General features: G+C 43.3%; 1 protein-coding gene across 7 annotated transcripts in view; it reads left to right on the top strand.

The window, feature by feature from the left end:
* The first annotated feature begins 4856 nt into the window (after nt 1-4856).
* CSGALNACT1 (chondroitin sulfate N-acetylgalactosaminyltransferase 1) overlaps nt 4857-21893 on the top strand; it is a 45562-nt gene continuing 28525 nt past the window's right edge. For 2 of the 7 annotated variants that reach the window (XM_068681546.1, XM_068681545.1), the window contains exons 1-2: nt 4857-5056; nt 5523-5591. The gene's annotated coding sequence lies outside the window, so the exon portion shown is untranslated. Of the gene's footprint in view, nt 5057-5099; nt 5148-5171; nt 5592-15899; nt 16053-21893 lie in introns of those variants that run through there. The other 5 variants (XM_068681548.1, XM_068681547.1, XM_068681549.1 and 2 more) reach the window with 4 other exon arrangements.

Raw genomic sequence — 21893 nt, forward strand, 5'->3', positions numbered from 1 at the left:
CGCCCCGCCCCGCCCCGCCTGCGGGGGGGGTGCGCGCCCGCCGCCATCTTGGGAGGGCGCTGAGAGGGGCGGGGAGGCGGGCGGCAGGGGCGGGGCGCGCTGCTGCGCCTCCGGTGGTTCAGGGGATAGTTTGGGCTCACAATCCTTAATAGGGATTAATAGTGACTTTAGATGCTTGATTACCTTCAAGCCTTCGTGTGACTTGCCTGAAATACCAAGTTTCTCAACTTTGTCATTTTGTCCCTTTCAGGTGGGCTGCTCGTTTCTGATGTAGCAACACAGGCTTGCAGACTTTGTCCTTGAGAATTTCCCCTGACGAAGTCTGTCGATCTTCATATCTAGGAATCAGGTTATCCTGTTACGCTGTGTTGACTAAGGCATGTTTTTTCTTCATTCCTTCTCAGCTGTCGCCCAAGACCCACAGATTCTCTCGCTGTTCTGGTGCAGCTGAAACCATGGACTTGAGTTAGGCTGCTGCACATTTTGAGTTGGGGGGAAGAGGGGGACACAACCATAGGGGGACACAACCATGACCTGCTGTCATCTGTGGATTTAAGAATAAAGGATCAGAGTAATAACTATTTCAGGAGTGCCTCATTGAAAGTGTTTGACTCTACCAGTTTATCAATACCAAGCAGTGGGTACAGGATCCCGTTCCTTGCTGCCTTTCTCAGCTTTCACCATACATTTATCAGCTGCAATTTGAAGGAGCACAAAACGCTTGATTCACTTGCCCGTCAGAGAGGTGGCAAAGCCACAACAGAAAGTCTGATGTCTCCCATAAAACACGTACAATTTCCTCATTTTCCTTTTCTGCCTCTATTGTCCAGTCTATGAACTGCTCTAGGACAGCAGAGGTCTTTTGAAATTACAGCCCCTTGATCCCCTGCCAATGCGGCAATTTTAATCAGTTGCTGGTGTGTAGGTTTATCCAGAACTCTTCCCTGTGTGCTTGTGCAGATGCACAGACACAACTTTGAGGGGGATGAAACAGAAGTCGAAGCATTTTGCGTTTTGGGACTGAACATGGTAATGTGGCTGTGTGTTGTGTCTCTTCACTAACTGCCGTGGAAGGACTGATGGGTGTTTTCTTTTCTCTCTCTATGCTGCTTGTGAGGCCAGGATCAGGATCCTACATGAGGCAGCTGGAGGACAGCAGGTATCAGAAGCTGCTTTTGAGGAAGAATGGATGTGTGAGGAGTCCTGCAAAACTGCTGGTGCAGAAGTGCCCCCAGACACCAGCTAGATGGAGAAATGGCAGCTTTTGAACCAGCTTCACTAGGAGTTGGAAAAACAAAACATAGCTATTTTTAATCCAGTAGGCAGAGAACTCCAGAGATATAGGAACACTTCTTTTCCGTGTGTGACTGTCTTGGATAATTGTTTTCTTTTAAATCTGTCAATATATTTTTTTAATTAAATACTCTGCTGCATCTTGCAGACATTTGTAGAATCCTCGCCTCTGCATTTATTCCCGGAGCTGCATCTGTTTGCCCATCTACTCGGTGTTCCCAGGAAAGGAGGAGATGCAAGTCCAAGCGTTTCATCACACTGTAATTTATGCTAGCCAAGAAGCCTGAAGGGACATAGGTGAGGGTAGAAGCCACCTAATTCTTGGGAAGAATTAGCTGGTAAACTTCAAATTCCTTCCATTAAGGATGCTTGACATCTTGATGCATTGACACTTGAAGTGTCAATGGCTCTGCATACTCATTTTCCATCCTAGGAGCTGAGCCTGGAGGTGGTGGCAAGGCTGGGCTGGTCCTGTTGGGGCCAAGACTTGATGCTTCCTCCCCCCCTGGAGTGCCTTTCCCCAGGTCCGCACACAGATTGTGCTGTTTGGATATGCACAATGCAGGGCATGCTGAAGGTCTCCATATCTCAGCCAGCCAACTAGAAGTGCGCACAGCCTCCTTCCTGCAGGAATTCGGGACCCAGCTGGAATGCCTACATGAGCCTTGTTTATCAGGAAGAGGCTTTGTGACCTGCTGTAGCAGGAAACAGGCAGCACTGACCTCAAGGCAGATTAGTCATCTGATGCCGTGAAGGTTGATGTTCCCTGGGAAGAGTGTCCTGTTTCTTGAGGAAGGCATCTGAGTGGGAAAGATAACGTATGTGGTGGACTCAGGCACTATAGTTGCTGCAGTCAGTGCAGGGGCAGGCGTACGTGATCCACAAAGGCAGTAGTGCACCAGCTCATATGCACCACAGCTGAGGCTGTATTAGTGCAGCCATGATCCTCCAGTCAATGCAGAGCGTTTAGAAGGAGTTAAGACTGCACTGAGCAGCAGCAGAGGGCTTTGAAAGTCAATCTCTACTTCCTAAATGATAATTGCACGATTCGAGTCTGACTTACTGACCAAGACTGATTTTTGGCATGGTTAAAAAGGAAGCTACCCTGTTTTCTACAGTAGTCGTATAGATATTGAAAAGATGTGAAAAGTGAAAAGCATCATTCTCCTTAGTATTTTATGGGTGCGGCCTTGGAGAAGAGGTTCTTGGAGGTAACAGTGTGGTAGGGTCTCCACAAAACCTAGAGACTGTGGTTTTGTTAACTGACCTCGTGTCCTTGGGCTCTGTGCAGAGCAATTTTTGCAGCTGAGAGGAGTTGTCTGGGCTGCCAGAGGCTGAGACCAAGTGCCTTGTTTGTCCTGCAGAGCTGAAGGATAGCAGGTTGGATGCTGGGTGATGGATGAGAAGGCAGAATACAAGGAGACTGGGAATCCAAGAGAGGAACTGCGCAGGGTGTTTGGGATCCAGCACAGCTCTCTCTATAGGCTGGCATCTGTCAGTGACCTCACAGGTGGCAATGTCAGTACAAAAGTGCATTTTTTCAGCAGATCTGGTGGTTTCTCATGAGATGACAGAATAGAGGTCTCTGACTCTAGGGCTATCTGTCATCTTCATCGCTGAATCTAAATTCTGACTTTGAAACACTAGAGTTGGCCACAATCCACTTAATTTCTGTAACAGCTGAAAGGAGTTCTTATTAATTGACCTAATTTTAACTGAATCATAAAATAATTTAGGTTGAAAAGGACCTCAGGAGGGCATCTGGTATAGCCACCTACTCAAAGTGCAAATAACTGTAGTTTTATGCCCTAAGATGAATTAAAAAAAAAATAATCAATTTCAAGCAAAGAGCAAATGGGATCAATTTCCTTCAGCCTGCAACTTGACAGTGATGAGCTGTGGGGAATCGGCGTTTATAGAGGGAAAGATTTAGGTAGTCCTGTGAGCAGATATTATTATTAGGAGACGTGTTAAAACACTTGCCTAGCCCCTTAGCTCTAGGAAGCTGGCCCAGATTGTAGTTCCCTTCCAGGCAGCACGGACAGAATTATTAATCACAAGACACAGAGCGCCAAAGGTACGCTCACACGGCTCGAGTGACGCGGCAGCTGGAGCTTTGCGCACAGTGACTTGCCTGGGTGTGGTAAGAGCAGAATGTAGCAGCACGCTGGCTGCATCCCTGGTGCTCAAAGGGGACCTTGCGTTCAATTTTCAGGGCTAAGAGCTTAGATAATGTTGTCTTTCGTATGTAAATTAATTGTAGCTTCCCCAGAAATGTATTCTGCTGCTTATGAAAACACTTTTTAGGGGAGAAATTCATTTTAACCTGAAAGTACTTGAAAGGAAGCAGGTTAAATATATTTATTTATTTATTTATTTTTTCCTGTAGAAAATATTAGTAAAGAAAGAACACAAAAGGGGAGAATTTATCTCCTGGACATGCTTCCTTTCCTCCCTCTGCCTTCCTACATGTTCGGGCTTCATAATGTCTCTGTGGCAACTCTGAAAGAGGCAGAAATAGAAAAGTTCAGTATTAACCAGCTGCACATTTGTCTCTGCTTTTAATCTGCTGTGATGCTGAGAAGTCTGCGCCCTGGTTTGTGTTTGGAACAGAGGCCCTGATTCATTCTGTTCTCCCCGCTCTTTGCAGGTTCTTCTCACAGGTGTGCATGGCCTTGTCACTTGAGTGGGATGTGCCTCGAAAACATTGGTGTCTACAACTTTCCTTGGTTTGAGAAGCCATCCTAGTTTCCCTTTATAGCCAGCAAAGCCCAGAAGGCAGTTCAGCTGATCAGATAAAGACACAGATTGGGGTAGGTCGAACTGTGCACTGAATGCCTGTCTCTGAAAGGGATGCAGGGTGGTTTCCTCGGACGCGGAGGAAATCTCTGTAGTGCAGCTCTATTCACCTCTAAACAGGCTGCTCAGTTTCCATGCACTCTTCACAGTAAATGCCCTGCTTCAGCCAACGAAGATGCCTTCAGTCATGTAGCGGTCGTTCCCAGGAGGGCCACTTAACTCATCCCATGCAGCCACAGCTCTGTGCAGTAAACACAAAGCTAGTCAGCAGCATGTGACTAATTTCCTTTAATCAGCGAGTGCTGCTTAGGCTACAGCATCCCGATGGAATTACATTAGAGGTTTCCTCTGTAAGTACTGTCTTTCAAAATTACTTTCTAACAGCACACCGAATGGCATAAGCAGGGAACAGAGTCGTGGCAGGCAGGCAGGCATCAATAGCATCCTGCTCTTAAGCTGAGGTAATGATCACTAGTTGGAATACGCTTGCATTTCCCCCAAGAACATGCAATTCTGGTACATGCATGCAGGTATGTGTGTAATTACCCTCATCACCGCAGCGAAACCAGTTGAACAGCGTGTTTATAGAAACTGTCCTTAAGAGCGATTGCCTCTTGAAGGAGCACAGCTCATGTACGAGGAGTGGGACTGTCTCCAGCCAGCCCGGGGAGACGATGCTGAGAGCATATTGAAAAGCTGTCTTCAGCAGAAGCTTGCCAGTTTAACAACTCCGTTCACTGTTCCTATTGCACAGTGGGCTCTTTGACGCAACAGAAAGAGCTGCTTTTTTTTCGCTTCCTCTTAAATCCGCCTGGCCAATTTAAAGCTTGTGGATATTTCTTCCCCCTCGGGGAAAGCTTATGTGAGGATTTTCTTTTTTTAACAGTTCATTCCATGAAACTATTTTTTTTTTATCGTTTGCTGTTAGAAAATGTTGGAGCTGAACACAAGGCTTTCTTTGCAGGTCAGTGGATGAACTCTTGACCAAAGCATTTAACATTTGAGTGTAGCTTTAGCAAGCACTGTAGTTCGGGAGGAAAAAGCAAGTTAGCAAGGTTATATCGTTTAAGCTCATGTGTGCCTTCTGCTGGGATAGGAATCTTTTCACATCTTCCGTGACTGAGTTCTGTGCAGATGAATTTGCTGTCTTTATTCTGTATATACCAAATTAATATTTTATTGAAAACAGGGAGATGACATCACATTTATGTCAGTATGATTTAAATTCCTGAGTGTCTCTACTCTCAAAATGTAATAAACCTTACTGGTAATTTCAGGTATAAGGATTTTTGCCTTTTTATTTTGAAGCAATTGTCTTTTTGAGTGCTTTTTTACTTCTTTTCAACATGCTTTACTGGGAAGCATGTTGCTCCTGGGCACATGCTGTTTGCAGGGAAGATAGTTATTTACTATTTTGTATTTTTTCTTAGACTGCTATCAAGAGAACTAAGACAGGCTGTAAGCATACTGTTAATGTCACTCTTCAAGCTGTATTTGAGGTAAGGCAACCTTCTTTCCCTACCTCTGAAATTAGAATATGAAGTAAATGCAGTATTTCTTTCATGCATAGTTACTGAGATTATCGTGTTGCTATGTATTTTTCTTGTTGATAAAATGTGAATATTTGTCACAAAACCTTGCCCGTGACACTTGAAATCCTATATTTTTATTTCATCAATAGCTATTGCATTTCTGCATGTTTCTATTAGCTAGTGTACCCTAGATTAATGATATATCATTTCTGCAATTGCTTTGGTTTTCTCCTCTCTTATTATTACATTAAGTGTGTGAGTGGATTTCTTGCCCTGGGTAGGCAATTGTTATGCAAACTTTGTAAAACTGAGTTACAGATTATTTCCACTGTGAATCACTTTCCTTGTAAGCTGATGACTTTTATGGTAATGTTTAACATAAGCAGAATTGTTTTCAAACACACAGGGCACCGTTGGTGTATTCTTTTTTAATAGAATTCTAAAATAAAGGTCTAGAAAATATATTGATTCCTATCGTGGTGTTTATTTCCTTTTCCACTTAACGTTGCCTGTTAGGGGAAGTAGATCGCTCTGAAACATTAAATCATTGTTGTGACAGTTCAGGTGGAAGATGTCACCGCAACACTGGCCATATGCAACTGCAATGAAAATGGAATTGGTAGAGGATACCACTGCTAAGGATTTCTGAGTAGTGTCTGGGGAATTAGGAAATAATACTATTTGTTTTTCTCTTCAAGCAATTTAAAATGTTGCCATTCAATTGAGGTTATTTTTTCTTCTGCCGATTTCTGTAGCAGCGTTACAATTCTTACATGCAAGATTTTGACATGATTTCTCTGATTTCATTGCTGTTTAAATCAATTCATTTGGATATTTGTGGCATCTCTTACAAGAGAAATCATGTTAAGGCAGACGTGCTGTACTGCAGATTCAGGAACCTTCTTCGTTTAGAAAATCATCCTAAATCTATCTTGTTTGGCTTCGCACATCTCTGAAAGTTTGCTGTTTGAATTGCAAATGATGGTGGCTTCATTCAAGACATCTGTTTTAATGGTTTGTCAGGAGGCTTTTCACATAGGATGGGGTAGGGAATGATATACGTTAGAGTTGCAAAGCTAGAGTGAATTATTTTCAAGCTTACAGAGTAAGAATATTGACTTTTTAAGCATTTATAGTTTACTTGAATAAATTATTTCAAAGGTGGTGTTAAAGCCCATTAAAGCTCACTTTTCTCTAATGAGAAATGTTGCGCTAAGTCTTAGCATTTTGTCGTCTGTTTCGGGGAGTTACAAATTCATATCATGTCACAGTGCAAGTACACAACTTATGTCTGCCACCTGTTTTACACAGTCTAAAAAAGCTTATTCGCTACCACTGAATATATCTCACATTGCCTTAAGAACCTTAAAATGAAGCAGTAATAATAAAGCAATGTTGCCATTATATAACACAGTTTCTGAAGCCTGTTGTCAACAAATTACATCCATCTCTAGTGCACCATCACTGGCAGAGGGTGTGTGTAGGGCATCACTTTGCCAGAAAGCAGGAGTGGGGAAGGAGGGTAGGTGTGGTTGCCTTGGTGTGCTCCTTCGGATCTTTGGATCAATGTGATTAGCATGCCTAATCTATTTCTACTTAGTTTATGCTAGAAAGGTTTCTTTACCCCGTCTGATGAGTTTGATCCTCTTCTGACAGCATTTTCATGCTTGGACACAGCTTACCTGTCAGGTCACATTGATTGGAAAGAGCCTGTTTGTGAGCACCCCCGAGGTACCTCTTTGAGAGAAAACCCCATCACACCATTGCTTTGGGAGCATACCTCAGGTCGCTTTAAGATTCTTGAGGAATCCCTCATTCAGATGTCTTTTCAAAACTGTTCAGGCTGGGTGGCTGCAGTGTTTCGTCCCCAACCCCACCCCATTTTGTGTCTTGTGCCATGGAGCCTTGTGCCATGGAGCCTGCCTCAGCATGCTGTATATATGTCTCCATGGTATTGTAGCCTGTGGACTTGGGTTTTTGAACCAATTGTGCATTGATGTTACAAGGGCAGAAGCAGTGCTCCTGATGGAGTCCTGGGAGGTGAGGTCAACCTGGCAGGTATAAAGCAGAAAGACGTGGTCAGAGCCAAGCGATTGTGATCAGCTAAGTTTTCTCTTTATGGATTTGGTTCTGGTTGCCCAATGTCACCGTATAAAAAGTTTATCACCAAACAGAACCTATAAACACTTCTTCCAAAAACAAGGCATATTTCCATCACCTTTTTATTTTAAAAATGAGAAAATGGAACTGTCTTTACTGGCAGGGTGGTCAAACAGCTACTGCTCCAGAGTGAATGGCTTAATTTGAGGGGAAGGTCATGTAAGGAGATGAGGGGAAATGCAGAAAGGCCACGTTCTGGGAAATGTTGTGGATAGGCACATGAGTCAGAAGGCTGCTCAACAGAAGATAAACAGTAGTAACACATGGCTCTGCGCTAAGGACGAGCCCACTGAAGCAGGTGATGGGTTAGAAGACTTGCGGAGCATAAACTGAAGAGCTCATGGGCCAAGGGGTAGACAGAAATGGATCTGTGTCACATGTGGCAAATTTGCTTTCCCTTTATTTAGGGTGCGCGTATTTAAGCCTGACTGCCTCATGGTGTGCATTCCAGACTGGCTGTGAAACTGCAGCCTGTGAGGGCCTCTCGGCACTGTTATAATATTACTAAAAAGAAGTCAAGTCTGAAGTCATGTCTTGGTCTGCAGAGAAGCCTCTGGCACAATGCCACGCTGCTGGAAGGCTTGCCTGAACCCCGGTGGTTTTGCTTATTCATGTGATTGAGTGGGACCCTTTCATTGCGACTCGATTGCATTTAGGCTCAAGAATAAAGGCTTGGATAAAAATACCACGCGCTGAATGTCTCCCACAGCCTCCAGGGAGCTGGAGCAGCTCAATGGCAGTTGTCAGCATCTGCTTCGAGAAATGCTGTGAGCCTGTTGATTAAGCTGAAAGCACTTTACTCCTTGTGTTCTACCTCAGCTGCAACAAGGCACCAAAAGTTAGGGCCATGGTAGCAGGTTTCCACTCGTTTCAGTTCATTAACTGCTCATTTAGGCTATGGCTATAGGTAGAAACCACTGAGAGGTACAGCAGACCTCTCCTTTTGTTTCACACCTTTGTTGAAAAACAGAGACAAGGCAGCCTGGTCTTCCAGGCTGTGTGCTTGGAATTCTTGATTGTGATATTCTTTGTGTGGATGCCCGCTTATAAGTTTCTTGTGGCTGGCAGGCATCAGAGAAGTCAATGGTGAGGCATCAGAGACTTTGCAGGTTCATTTTGTGTTTTTTTTGTTTTTTTTTCAAAAGTACTAATTTTGAGTCTCTACTTTTGAAGGGTCAGCAGTGCAACCACTTCTAACTACGTTTAATTACGTGGGCAGAAAAAGAGGATTGTGGGTTATTTACATCACCTCCATAGACTGTCAGAGACAACCCAGACCATATTGCTTCTTTCCTTTGCTAGAACCTATGGACTTGCAATCTTCAGCTCTGTAAAATCACAGAATCATAGAACATCCTGAGTTGGAAGGGAACCACATGGATCATCAAGTCCAACTCCTGGCACATGTCACAAAATGACTGCTTTTACCCTCCTGCATTCTTTATTCTGAAAGCAATGGTTTACCTTCTCAGTTTTGGGGCAGTTTTGGGTTCTGTTTTCTGGTTCATCATCAACAGGTTTATATTATTTATATTATTTCAGGCAGGATGGTAACACACTAACTGTTCCATGTTGAGCACCACGAAAACTGGCGAGAGAAGTGTTCGTAAGACTGCACTAGCATTATATGTGATGTACAAGTAGCATTTAACACTTGGGTTTGCCCTAAATTCCAATAAGGTGCAATTCTGCTGCCCCACTAAAGCTGTCTAGCCATTTAGCCAGCTTAATTTGTGGCTCGCTCCCAGCTCAAGAGAAAAGGTTTGCAGAGGTGGAGTGTAATAGTAGCTGGATTGCATGAAGTAACTCAAGCATCCCAATAAGCTCCTTGTTGCAAATGGTGTCTGTGAGCAAGACTAGGCACAGTCTAGCAAAGAAGTTTGGGCAGTGGAAAACAGTAGGAACAAAATTTGCGGTAAGTTTTCACCTTCAGCAGCAAGTAGATAGACAAATCTCCAAAAGATGGAGGGCCAGGTGACATGGAAAGAATACAGGGATGCTGCTCGTGTCTGTAGGAAGAAAATTCGTGTGGCTAAAGCACACCTAGAGTTGAAGCTGGCTGTGTCTGTGAGAGAAAATAAAAAGGGTTTTTTTAGATATGTGAATGGAAAAAGGAGAACTAAAGAATACATAGGGCCGCTCCTTAATAGGGAAGGTCTTCTCACAGACGATGACATAGGCAAAGCAGAGACGCTTAACGCCTTCTTTGCCTCTGTCTTCAATGCCGATGATGGGCTTCGGGACCCAGGGTGCCCCGAGCTGGAGGACCGGGACGGTGGGGATGACAAACTCCCAACCGACCCTGAACGTGTGCGGGATCTGCTACTCCACCTGGATCCCTACAAGTCCATGGGTCCGGATGGGATTCATCCCCGGGTGCTGAAGGAGCTGGCGGACGTCATCGCGGAACCTCTCTCAATTATTTTTCAACGATCCTGGGAGTCTGGAGAGGTCCCGGTAGACTGGAAGCTGGCAAATGTGCCGATTTTCAAGAAGGGTCAGAAAGAAGACCCTAGCAATTACAGGCCTGTCAGTCTCACATCAGTGCCTGGTAAAATCATGGAGAAGATGGTTCTCGAACGTATTGAGGCGCACCTGGGGGACAAAGCAGTCATTGGTCCCAGCCAGCATGGGTTTGTGAAGGGTAGGTCCTGCCTGACTAACCTGATTTCCTTTTATGATAAGATCACCCGTATGGTGGACCAAGGGAAACCAGCTGATGTGATTTTTTTGGACTTCAGCAAGGCTTTTGACACGGTTTCCCATAGGATCCTACTGGACAAAATGTCCACCATACAGCTAAATAAAAACATCATACGATGGGTGAGCAATTGGCTAACGGGCAGGGCCCAAAGGGTTATGGTGAATGGCGCTGCGTCAGGCTGGCGGGCGGTCACCAGTGGGGTCCCTCAAGGCTCCATTTTAGGGCCGGTACTTTTCAATATTTTTATAAACGATCTGGATGTAGGAATAGAAGGCATTTTGAGCAAGTTTGCTGATGACACCAAACTTGGAGGAGTTGTGGACTCTGTTGAGGGTGGAAAGGCCTTGCAGAGGGATCTGGATAGGTTGGAGAGCTGGGCGATCGCCAACCGCATGAAGTTCAATAAGAGCAAGTGCCGGGTCCTGCACCTGGGACGGGGAAACCCTGGCTGCACGTACAGACTGGGCGATGAGACGCTGGAGAGCAGCCTAGAAGAGAGGGATCTGGGGGTCATGGTAGACAACAAGTTGAATATGAGCCGGCAGTGTGCCCTGGCAGCCAGGAGGGCCAACCGTGTCCTGGGGTGCATCAAGCACGGCATCGCTAGTAGGTCGAGGGAGGTGATTGTCCCGCTCTACTCTGCGCTGGTGCGGCCTCACCTCGAGTACTGTGTGCAGTTCTGGGCACCACAGTATAAAAAGGACATGAAACTGTTGGAGAGTGTCCAGAGGAGGGCTACGAAGATGGTGAAAGGCCTGGAGGGGAAGACGTACGAGGAACGGCTGAGGGCACTGGGCCTGTTCAGCCTGGAGAAGAGGAGGCTGAGGGGAGACCTCATCGCAGTCTACAACTTCCTCGTAAGGGGGTGTCGAGAGGCAGGAGACCTTTTCTCCATTAACACCAGCGACAGGACCCGCGGGAATGGAGTTAAGCTGAGGCAGGGGAAGTTTAGGCTGGACATCAGGAAGGGGTTCTTCACAGAGAGAGTGGTTGCACACTGGAACAGGCTCCCCAGGGAAGTGGTCACTGCACCGAGCCTGACTGAATTTAAGAAGAGATTGGACTGTGCACTTAGCCACATGGTCTGAACTTGGGTAGACCTGTGCGGTGTCAAGAGTTGGACTTGATGATCCTTAAGGGTCCCTTCCAACTCAGGATATTCTATGATTCTATGATTCTAAATGATAGCTTTCATTTCCAAGTCTGTCCTGTGATGAAGTGAGCTACCCTCCATGCACACATGGGTAGCCATAGTCTTCATCTTGTGTTGACTTGAAAACAGGGAGACAAACACCAGCCACTTGGACATGGGCATCACCCTCCTGTTCAGAAAGACTAGCAGAAGACTGATAGAAACTATTGAAACACTGGGGGTTTTCTTTTCATTTTTCTTCTCCATTGTGTGACTAACTGTGATCCTGAAAATTACTGGCAAGACGATGTGGAACAATTTGCACTCTTCCAACCTTGGAACAGAGTGCAAAGACCCTTGGGAACCGTTTCTCCTGGAGAGGATTGAGGCAGCACTAGGCTTCTGGCTTGCTATTTCGGAGAAACTTTTTTTAAAGCTAAGGCTATAAATAGTTGACAGTTCTTAAACTAAATAATTCTGTTCTCTTCCTCTCCAGGGTGAGAAACTGGATCCAGATTTTCAAAGCCTGCAGCCAGATACCAGTATTAATAATTTGTATGTAATGTTGCTCAGGTTTTGAGGAAATTCTCTTACAGTTTCTGTTTTGTGAGCTCCCAAGCACATACACTAAAACAAGTGGTTTCAGTGGCTTTCATGTGTTATTAAGATGGTCACCAGTTTCTGTTTCCCTTGTAGCTTTTTCTGGGATTCAGATGGTGAAAGGTAAGATGCTGCATCTCCTACACTGCCATTTCTGCTACAAAGGTACTGTGACTACTTTTAAGGGGGTAGTGAAGCAGAGTCATTAGTCCTGTGATTTCAGTCCTTACATACTTTAAGAATTCTTTTAAGTCTTCTTCTCTATGAATTTCTGTTGAAGATAGCTATTAAAGTGCTGGCCATGGTGATCAGAGCATAATTAGGTAGCGTTGCATGTGCCAGAGATCAGCGTTAATCACTCAGTATTGGAACAAAGGGGCTTCCAGTTACGAAGGATGCACTGTGTGCATTTCTGTTTTTACCTTTATTAAACCAGTCACCCAACCCCGATAGGGCTGTAAGGTTACAACTCACACTGTTCAGACAATGCCATCCTTCTTCTCTCAGAATATGTCTGTCTCTATTTGGGATCTTTACCTTTATGTTTCCTACAATCAGTGTTTTCATTGACATTTACAGTGAACACATAGGTGCTGACGTCCTTCACAGTGGGAAACGTTGAGTAGCATGGATTTGAAAAGGAGAAGCTTTACCCTGGCACATCAAACAGTCTTTCCTGTGTGCACTTTTAATGTGGAGCCAGTACCTAAGAAAACCACTCCTTTTCAGTTAGAGTAGTCTGGAAATAGAAGTAACAGTTTTGAAACACACTTTTTACAGGAAACTTTTTTTTTTTTTTTTTTTTTTTTTATGGGAAAGTGAAGCCTCTTGTGTTCAGGGAAGAGATTTTGAATTAACTTCGGAAACTATAGAAAGCTATTGGTAAGATATACAATAGTGTGTATTGTGGAACAGGTTACCAACACTTGTTTTCTCTCATCAGATTGCTATTAAATTAACAAAATAAATCTAAGGTGGATATGTAACAAATCAGAATATCAGTTTATCCCAGTAAACTGAAATTCATCGAAATACAAATATTTTAAGTTGCATTCATTATGGAAGTGGTGTTTCCTACCTTAGAAACTACTGTAGGGATTAGAGTCAAGGGACAGAAAAAAGCCTAAATGTCACTTATCTTCCAGTTTACAGGACAGTACAAGGTGAATCCTTGAGATAAAGCATGGTGGTGGGATCCTGATGTTTTCTACTTCTTAAATGAGCCAAATATTTATATTTATGAAGGAATTAATAAGCTATCCCACAAATATTCCAGCTTTCTCTAAGATTTGTTCAGGAAATGAAAAGCACTTATGTAATGTTGAAGGAATGAAAGGAAAAATTCATAGCATTAGAGAAGGGAAAATAATCCTTGACTCTAAAATGCTCAGGAACTAGCTTTACCAAGAAACTAGTTTGTTACAGCTGTAAAGTGCATGAAAACGTGTGTTTTGAGAGCACATCTCAGAACCTGTTGGTATAATAAGGACCCTTAATTTTCAGATGTGGCCAAAAGAGTTTAAAACAGTGTGTGCGTGTGCCTTTGGACTTGTCCAAATATGGTTTAAACTTTTCCTGCCTTGGTTCTGGATGTGATCTAAATTGGAGTTAGGAATAAGGATTTAGCAATCCTGTTTCACCTCTTTCCTAGGATGACAGACTTCAAGAGCTTTTGAAAAGACTTCTGCATCAGTGTTTGAACCCTCAGGCCTTTTATTAAAGTCATCTCTGTTTTTTAATCCCTATCGCCAATGCAAAGGATTTTTCACTTGTTTGATGTAACAATTTGACTTTACTTGCAGGCAGGTCCACCATACCCATTATTTGGGCCATTCCTCCTATATATTTGTCTAGGATTCCCAATTATTTCCATATTCATTGAGTGCCATTACTACGCAGCCAGGTAAAACAGGCAGGTTGTCCAATGTCTTTTCCGCTCCAGGAGTACTTTAATCAGGGAGCACCTGCATGACTTTTTTTTTTTTTTCAGAGAGCTAAGATGTGTGCCAGGTAATCCGTAGCAATTAACATCTTTATTAAAAAGGCTTAGGCATTTCATGCCATTTTGTGCTTCTGCAACTTGTAATGCAGCAAATAGTACTGTCTTGATGGTTGTTTTTTTTCCTAATATGCATGAATCAAAAGTGGTCTGTGAGAGGAGATTTAGGAAAGCAGATGGGTTATATACATATATAGATAAATACAGACACAGGACTGTATTTATATCCTAAGAGAATGAGTTTCAAAGCTCTGGGGTCCTGCTCTCTAGCTGAGATTGTTGATCACTATGGTATTTGCTTTACAGAAGTGCTGGTACTCATAGAGAAGGTACAGTCTATTTCTTTAGTTTCCCTAGAGAGTTTCATCCTAAATTTAAAAAAAAAATAAAAAATAAAAAATAATTCTTATAGAAGGTTGGTAACAGTACATTCCCACTGGTATAAGTTGTGAAAGATTTCAGCTTTCTTAAAACAGCAAGGGAGGGAATTAGAGGTGAGGAGAGAGTCTTCAGGGACTCCTTTGCATCCACTATAAACTTCGTCTTGTTTGACTAATGTGCTCTTCTCCAGAGAACCAGAGAGATAATAGGTGAGTCTCTTCTGTTACAGGAAAGCTTCGGTCCCTGACAGTTTCCTTCCTTTCAGCACCCCCCACACTTTGTACCTGGGGTAAATGGGCTTCTTAAATTAATGTCTATTGACAATGTAGTCAGTGGGGAGGGCAAATAACCTACCCTCTGGAGGATTCCAGTATTTCACACTGAGGTTTTGGAGACGTAGTATTCAGCATATTAATAATAATACTAACTCATACACTGCTAAGGTTGCATTTAGATTGTCAAGTTCCAAATGTCCTCAAGTTCAGTGTCTAGTTTAAGTCAGCTGGCTGGGTTTTCATGACACTCTGCAAAGAGAGGAAGCCACAGAGTGTGGTTTCATCTGAAGTACAAATGTACTTGTGATTTCTTTCACTGTATTATTTCAACATGTCATTGTTGTCTTTGCTACAGTTGGAAATATGAAGAAACAGACAGTGAAAATGACTTGCACAGGATCCTGTTGCCTCTAGGAAGGAGACTTTGCTTGCGTAGGCTGGTGTTCATTCTGGTGACATAGTTGTGTACATACCTGTCATCTACCAATTTATCAGAGCTGTCTTCCAGACCGATTTATAGACCCTCTTGCACTGGGAAAGAGGCTGAAACCTGCACGTGGTAACCCAGAAAGTACAGTATTGTGTTGGAAAGACTCTGACATGCTCCACTTTAGTCACCTCAGTGCAGTGAGAGAGCTTTTGCTCTTTCTTCAGAACATCCTTTTGCATTTACTTGTAAGGCTTCTTTCAAGAGAGGGCTTATTTCCAAGTGATAGGGACTCTAGTGTAATATTTGTTGTGATTCGCAGGGGGAAAAACAGCTGATGTCTCTGATATAATATCAAAGTCAAAACTAAGGTGAATCTGCATTTGAATCCTTGTAGGCTGCAGTTAGAATTGTCCCTTAGCCAGTCTCCCAGACTAAAACTGACATGAAGCTGCTTTTGGTTTCATGTAACACAGAAGTTCCAAAACAGCAAAGTTATTTCAGACGTTGCTTAGGTGACACAGGAGATAACACAGAAGTGAAAAGCTTCCGTCCTGCCCAGTACATAGTTCACCTAAGCCTAGGGTGCTGAGCTGGGTTGTGACTTTCTGGGTGCAGGTGTGTGTTCTTGCTGCCTCTACATGCACAAGAAAGAAGGCAGGGAAAACTTCAGCTGAACAAAAGCATTGTGAACACGTTTGGGAACAGCCTTGTTCCAAAGGATCCCCGCTGCTGCTTCTGTCAGTGACAGTACGTTACAGCCTTTCTCACTGCTTTTTACTTTACTCTTGCCTTTCTGCTGTGATTTTCAACTTGCTTAATTAATAGTAAACTTGGTATAAATGTCTGTACAACTACAGGGTGGGATGACAAGACTTGGGGTGGTACTGTGTTGCTCCTCCTCACTTAGCCATACTCTTTTCCTGCACCCCTATTCAGCTGTTTTGTGTTTTGCCTTCAGGATGTTTTGCACAGCTCCAGGAGGTTTGGGGTTATTGCTGACAGGAGTATCTAAGCTGAGCTTAGTGAAATGAAGTGAACGGGCTCGATCTCCCTTCACAAACCTGTTTTCTGCAGCACAGTTTCAGCAGATATCACTGTACCAGCCTGGTTTCTATTACCACTTTAAGGAGATACCAGTGCTTTACAGCTGGATGGATAGATCCTAGGGAGTGAGTGAGTATCTTTTGAGAGTTCCCAATAAATTGAGGCACTGTCAATCCACTGATTGCTCTCCCCTCTAATAACCCTGCATAATCTTGAATATAATTTCCAGTTTTTAGCTGTGACACTCTGGACTGCATACAGACTCTTGCATATCCTGAATCCTCTCATTTTTGCTCTGGACATAAAGGTGTGGAAATAAAAGGCTCTTTCTTCTCCCATCATCAGTTTCTCTCTGTGTTTTGGCTTCATCTAGAGGAGCAGTTTGCAACCTGTAGGCTGTGGATTCCTGGAGCACGTGGACTGCTACAGAGGCAGGCTGTGGCAGGTGACTCTAAATTCAGCAGCGTGCTTGTGTGGGTTTCCTAATAGAAATTTTGTCACTGCTGGACACTTAGTATGGTTTGAAAATAAAGATACATCAAAGTAACACCATTCTCATGCTGGGATATTCCTGTAAACACCATTGTCAGTCCTGTACTTTCTGTTCTCATCTCTCAAATAGTCCTGTTCAATGCTCAGAAGTGCTGACTTATACTGAAGTCTCATTTTCTGGTGGGTTCAGGTGATTGAAGCTTGACTCCTGCTGATACAGGACAGAGAGCTGCTGTATGCTGGCATCATTTCTGCCTTTTTGGTGCTCCACAGTGTGCCTTCATAACTGTTTCCAGGACACAAGCTCTCACGCTGAACATCTGCGTCAGCCCAGGTTTTCACAAAGCTGAGAGCCTCCCTCTTAGGTTGGCCTAAATCATGCTGTACTTACCACAGTAATTTTCATCTTTCCTGCAGCACTTCAGCATGGTACTGAAGTGCTTTTTGCCTCTTTCCAGGGTTCATTTACATCAACTTTTTCCTCTGTTTCAATGTTTGATTAAGAGTTTACATAGCTGTACTTCGATGCTAATTGCATTATCTATGAGTAATCCAAGACATACAAACACGATTTTCAGTGGTATAGTAAAATGGGTAGGAAATCTGCTTTGTCTTCATAAATATATAACACTGTAATTTGTGCAGGATAGACTGTAAAGTTTCTGAAACATGGAAAATAGTCACCGATTCCCATGAAGAGATGTTGGGGGTGCTCAGCAAAGCAGTGCAGGTATGTGTCTGGGACCTGGACTGCCACACTGTGGGGAGAAGCAGAATGAGGTTAGCACAGATCAAGCAGGTAACACTGATAACCTACAGGGAACTTCCCAGTGTATAGAGAGAGGAGTTTTGGGTTCAGTGTTTTGGGGATGGGTTTTTGTCCCTGGGTATTCCAGGAGCTCAGTTAGGAATCTGGACTGCTGAGTTGGACTTGGCTTTTGCTCACGGTGGAAAGGTAAATCCAAGCCAGAAGATTTCTCAAAAAATGATTCTTCCAGATGGCTAGTGGGATATGTAGGCCGTGGTTTGACCTTATTTTTCATGCTGTGTTGCTGCTTACCATGGCAATGGGGACATGAGGAAAAAGCTGGTGGTAAATAAAGAGTGATACTTTGATTCACCTGCACCCCTGACAGATGGGGAAGAGTCTCTGGAGCACAGATCTGTGGGTCTGGGAGGAAGGCAGAATGATCAGAAGTGTGTGAGGAGACAGAAAGGAGGACAGAGGCCAGAACAAAAAGTTTTTAAGTAAAGGTATGTAGGGATGCATCTTTTCTGACACCTGTTTTGTTTTGTTTTTCTCCCATGGCTTATTAAGTTTCTGTGAGCAAATAAAAGATGTTCCCTCTCTGGTGTAGCCTGGCTGAGTCACTCCATTTCATAACAGTCACAAGTGCCCAGAAAACTTGTTGTAGCTAGATTGAGGCCCACAGGAGCTGGCTGAGATAAATAAACTCGGTAGAAATGGCCTCCAAACCCAATGCCATAGGAAGGGTCAACGCCGAGAGTCCCTTGCTTGTGGAGACTGTAGAGGGAAAACAGGAGAATCACTTGAGCAAGGCTCCCACTTTGGGCCTTGTTTCTGCTCTGAGGCTGTCTTGATGCTCTCTGCAGATTTGTAGGTCTTGAACACGTGTTTGTTTGGTTGGTTGTTTTTTATTCAAACATATTTCAGAATCCAAACCAGCTGCTGCAGTTCCTTCCCTTCAGCAGAACCGCTTCAAGCCATGCTGTGGTTTTGTGGCTCTTTGTAGCTGGTAGCGTGCTCACAGCTGATTTCTTCATGACGCAGGGTTATTTTAGCAAGTTTGGGACTAGATGATTCTAAGAGGTTTTTGCAAATGCCCTTGTCTCTCCTTGTGCCCTCCTCATGTCTTCCTCCTGTACATGTTTGTCCATTCCTCCAGCAAAATATAAGGATAAAGTATGTCCCCAGATCAGGTGTACCAGGGCTTGAGGACAGCACAAGCTCTGATTTAACCCAGTCCCTTCCAGTTTCTAGAATGAAGTTCTGGGGGTTTGAATGTGTGGTCTGTGTATTCACAAGCATGTGGCTTGTTTGTATGCATGTGGTCTGAGTGCTCAGCACCTGAAAATCAGAGCCTGTAAACAGCCCACTGCATTAGGAAATCTAGGCTGTGCTGCTTGTTTATTTCAAGTATAAATGTCATCTTGGCAGGCAATACATCTCCTCCCTTGTATATACAAAGTTCGTAATTTGATGGCTGAGCTTAAATGGCGTATGTTTGGTAATGAATTTTAAAGTTTTTGTGTTCTTTAGTGAGTGTGTGCACGTAATGCAAAGACACAAAGCCAAGTTTGTGTTCTTTGAAACTGCTTTCAGATGTACTTTCACAACGTATCTGTTGAGCTAAGCAGAGGGATTTGACGTAAAGATTGAATAGGTGAATTGTGGAGGAAAATTACCGTGTTTATTGTAATTTTCAATGAAGTTAGTGTAGGGGCTGTTCGAAGTAGTGGCTCCTGGCTCTGGTGTCTTCTCAGACGGTCTGCTTGCAGTGTTCATAGCCTTTACTACTAGCGTACTGATATTTTGGACTGACACAATACTTAACAAAGCATCAGTGCCAGAAAAAAAAAAAAAAAAAAACAGATTGTGATTCAGTAGTTAATACTGTGCTACGTCTTGGAAAAAAATCTTAACAATCTTCTTGAAAATGATATAAAAGTGACCACAAAAAATCATTATGGCACGTAACAATAATTTAGTTTTTCCATTTAGATCATACATAAATGCTCTCTATTGTTTTCTTCCAAGGAATTTTGGAAATAAGACCAATCCTAGCTGTCCCGAAGCCTGTTGAGATTGATGGCATTCCAGAATAAATGGGAAAGCTTATAGAGAGTGCATTTTTACAGGAAAAAAAAAAAAAAAGTAGGAAAGGGTAACTAAAAGTATCCAGACTCAAGGCTCTGAAAATAATTTTTGTTGTATCTGCTGAGGCTATGAAACATACTTGTGAGGCATAAGATCAGAGGTGTGAAAAGGTTTACTTTCCACTGCAACAGCTGACTTATTTTCAGTAAGAAATTATCATTTGCAAATTTTCTCACTTAATTTATCAGTAGTTACTGATTTCATCTGTGTGACTTCCTCATTTTATCTGAGGTGTTTGTAAGCTGTAGTGTCCGTATTCTCAACATTGCTTATGTTTTGCACAGGGGGGAGAGGTGCTTTGTTCCCCGTGTTTGTTTGACATGTTGCAAAGGAAGCTGTGTCATGATGGGTTTTTTGTTACAGTAAAACTAGTACTGGGTGTTAGAAATGTTCTTCTTCTAGCATCATGTCATTACCTTGGCACTCCTTGGGGAACTTTCCTTTTCCGAAGGAAAACATTTCCAGTGACCATCACAGCAATATTCTTTTGGGAGGTTGCCTCTGCCCGCATATTTTCATCTCTCTCTTTAATGAAATTGAAATTCTAGTTCCATTTTCATGGTACACCTTCTCCTTTCTTTCAGGTAGCCTGCCTGAGCAATGGCTTTGGTTGTGTGAGAGACATCATCTAATTACATCACTGCTGTGCAGGTCCTGCCCTGTCACAGGCTTTAGAAAGACTTCTCAGTTTTCCTAGTGATGGATGCAGTGTTTCCAGTTGAGGCTGACCAGGTGTTTATATTCCCAGAAAACAGGGAAGCCAGGGTCTTCAAGATTACGTGCTTTTGGTGTTGAAAGTTTTTAGCTAAAAAAGCTGGGTTGTCTTCCACGGGCATGGTGGAAGCATTTTCTGGTAATTTTGTGATTTTTCCTTGACTTGCAGACTGAAATAGATTAAGCCTTAGAACAGACCTCTCTAATGAATATAACCTGCCTTCTGTGGCATGCTTCCAAAGCGTGGATTTGGGCTGAGATAGAGCTGTGTTTTGCCAGTACTTACGAGCATGATAGTGGTAGAACTTTGTCTGCATCTTTGCAGATAATGAAGCGTGCTTCTAAGAAATGCTCCATCGCATGAGTGGAGTGTGTTCTCAGGAATGTCTCATAGCTTAAATTACTCTGGAAAGGGAGGCTGCCTAAAAGCAAGTCTTTCTACCCATCCTGGTAAGTTCCCTTGACTTATGCCTCCCTCTGGCTGGGCATAAGGGAGTCTCTTTTTATATCTAGAGGGATCTTCATGTGCAGTTCAGCAGCTGAGGGAGGTTTTCAGCTGCTCCTCTTTGTGAATCCTCTTTTCCCTGTGCTAATGGATATGGTAGGGCCTATCCTATAAGTGCATCCTGGTTGTTTTTTTTTTGTTTGTTTGTTTTTTTGTCTGTATCTCTACTCCTTAAACCTCAACTTCCCACTCATATATAACACTATACAAAAGTAAATTTCATGAGGCATCTCCTGGAAATCAAGGAGAGTGGTAGGTTGAACTTCCACCCAGAAAAGGTGCACACATCAAAATAGTGTTGCTGAGGGTGTGAGCTTCTTCAGAGAAGAAAATGCAGAATGATGCTGAGAGACCCTAACCAAGGTATTTGCCTCTCATCTGCTACTCAAATTCCTTCTCTTTGCCACCATATGACAGATTCATGTGAAATTTCAGATCTGCTGAGGAACCTTCCTGTTTAGCTGCATTATGTGCACAGAATTTTGTTTTAGGCTCCTAATTGTAAAGACTAAGTGCCTGATGAGATTCTGGAGGAGTCCTAATTTTAAGGTATTTGTCACTTTATTTCTCTCTTTTTCTTTCTTTTTTTTCTGGGATGGTGTCATAGTTTGTAGCATAGCTAAGGTTTCTGGGCTGATTGCCAGCATTAAAATATAGTTTCAATATGAGCCAGGCCTGCTTTGTAAGGGTTTTTGAAAGGGTCTGTGGATTTCTTTCAGAGAATGGGCCAATAACTGGTGTTTGATGCCCTGCTGTTTCAATAGGGGACCCAACTGGACCTGCTTTCCACAGTGCGAAGTGCAGAACAGTAAGAAGAGCTTTGTTCTGGAGAGGTTTACCATGCAGAAATCCAAAATGTGTAGAAAGGAGTGCTCAAAGAGCGCCAGGAATCTGTGGAGCTTTCACCTGGCGCAGACCCCTCTGCCTGTGAGCC

The sequence above is a fragment of the Anas acuta genome, chromosome 4 (genome assembly GCF_963932015.1).
Source record: "Anas acuta chromosome 4, bAnaAcu1.1, whole genome shotgun sequence".
NCBI lineage: Eukaryota > Metazoa > Chordata > Aves > Anseriformes > Anatidae > Anas > Anas acuta.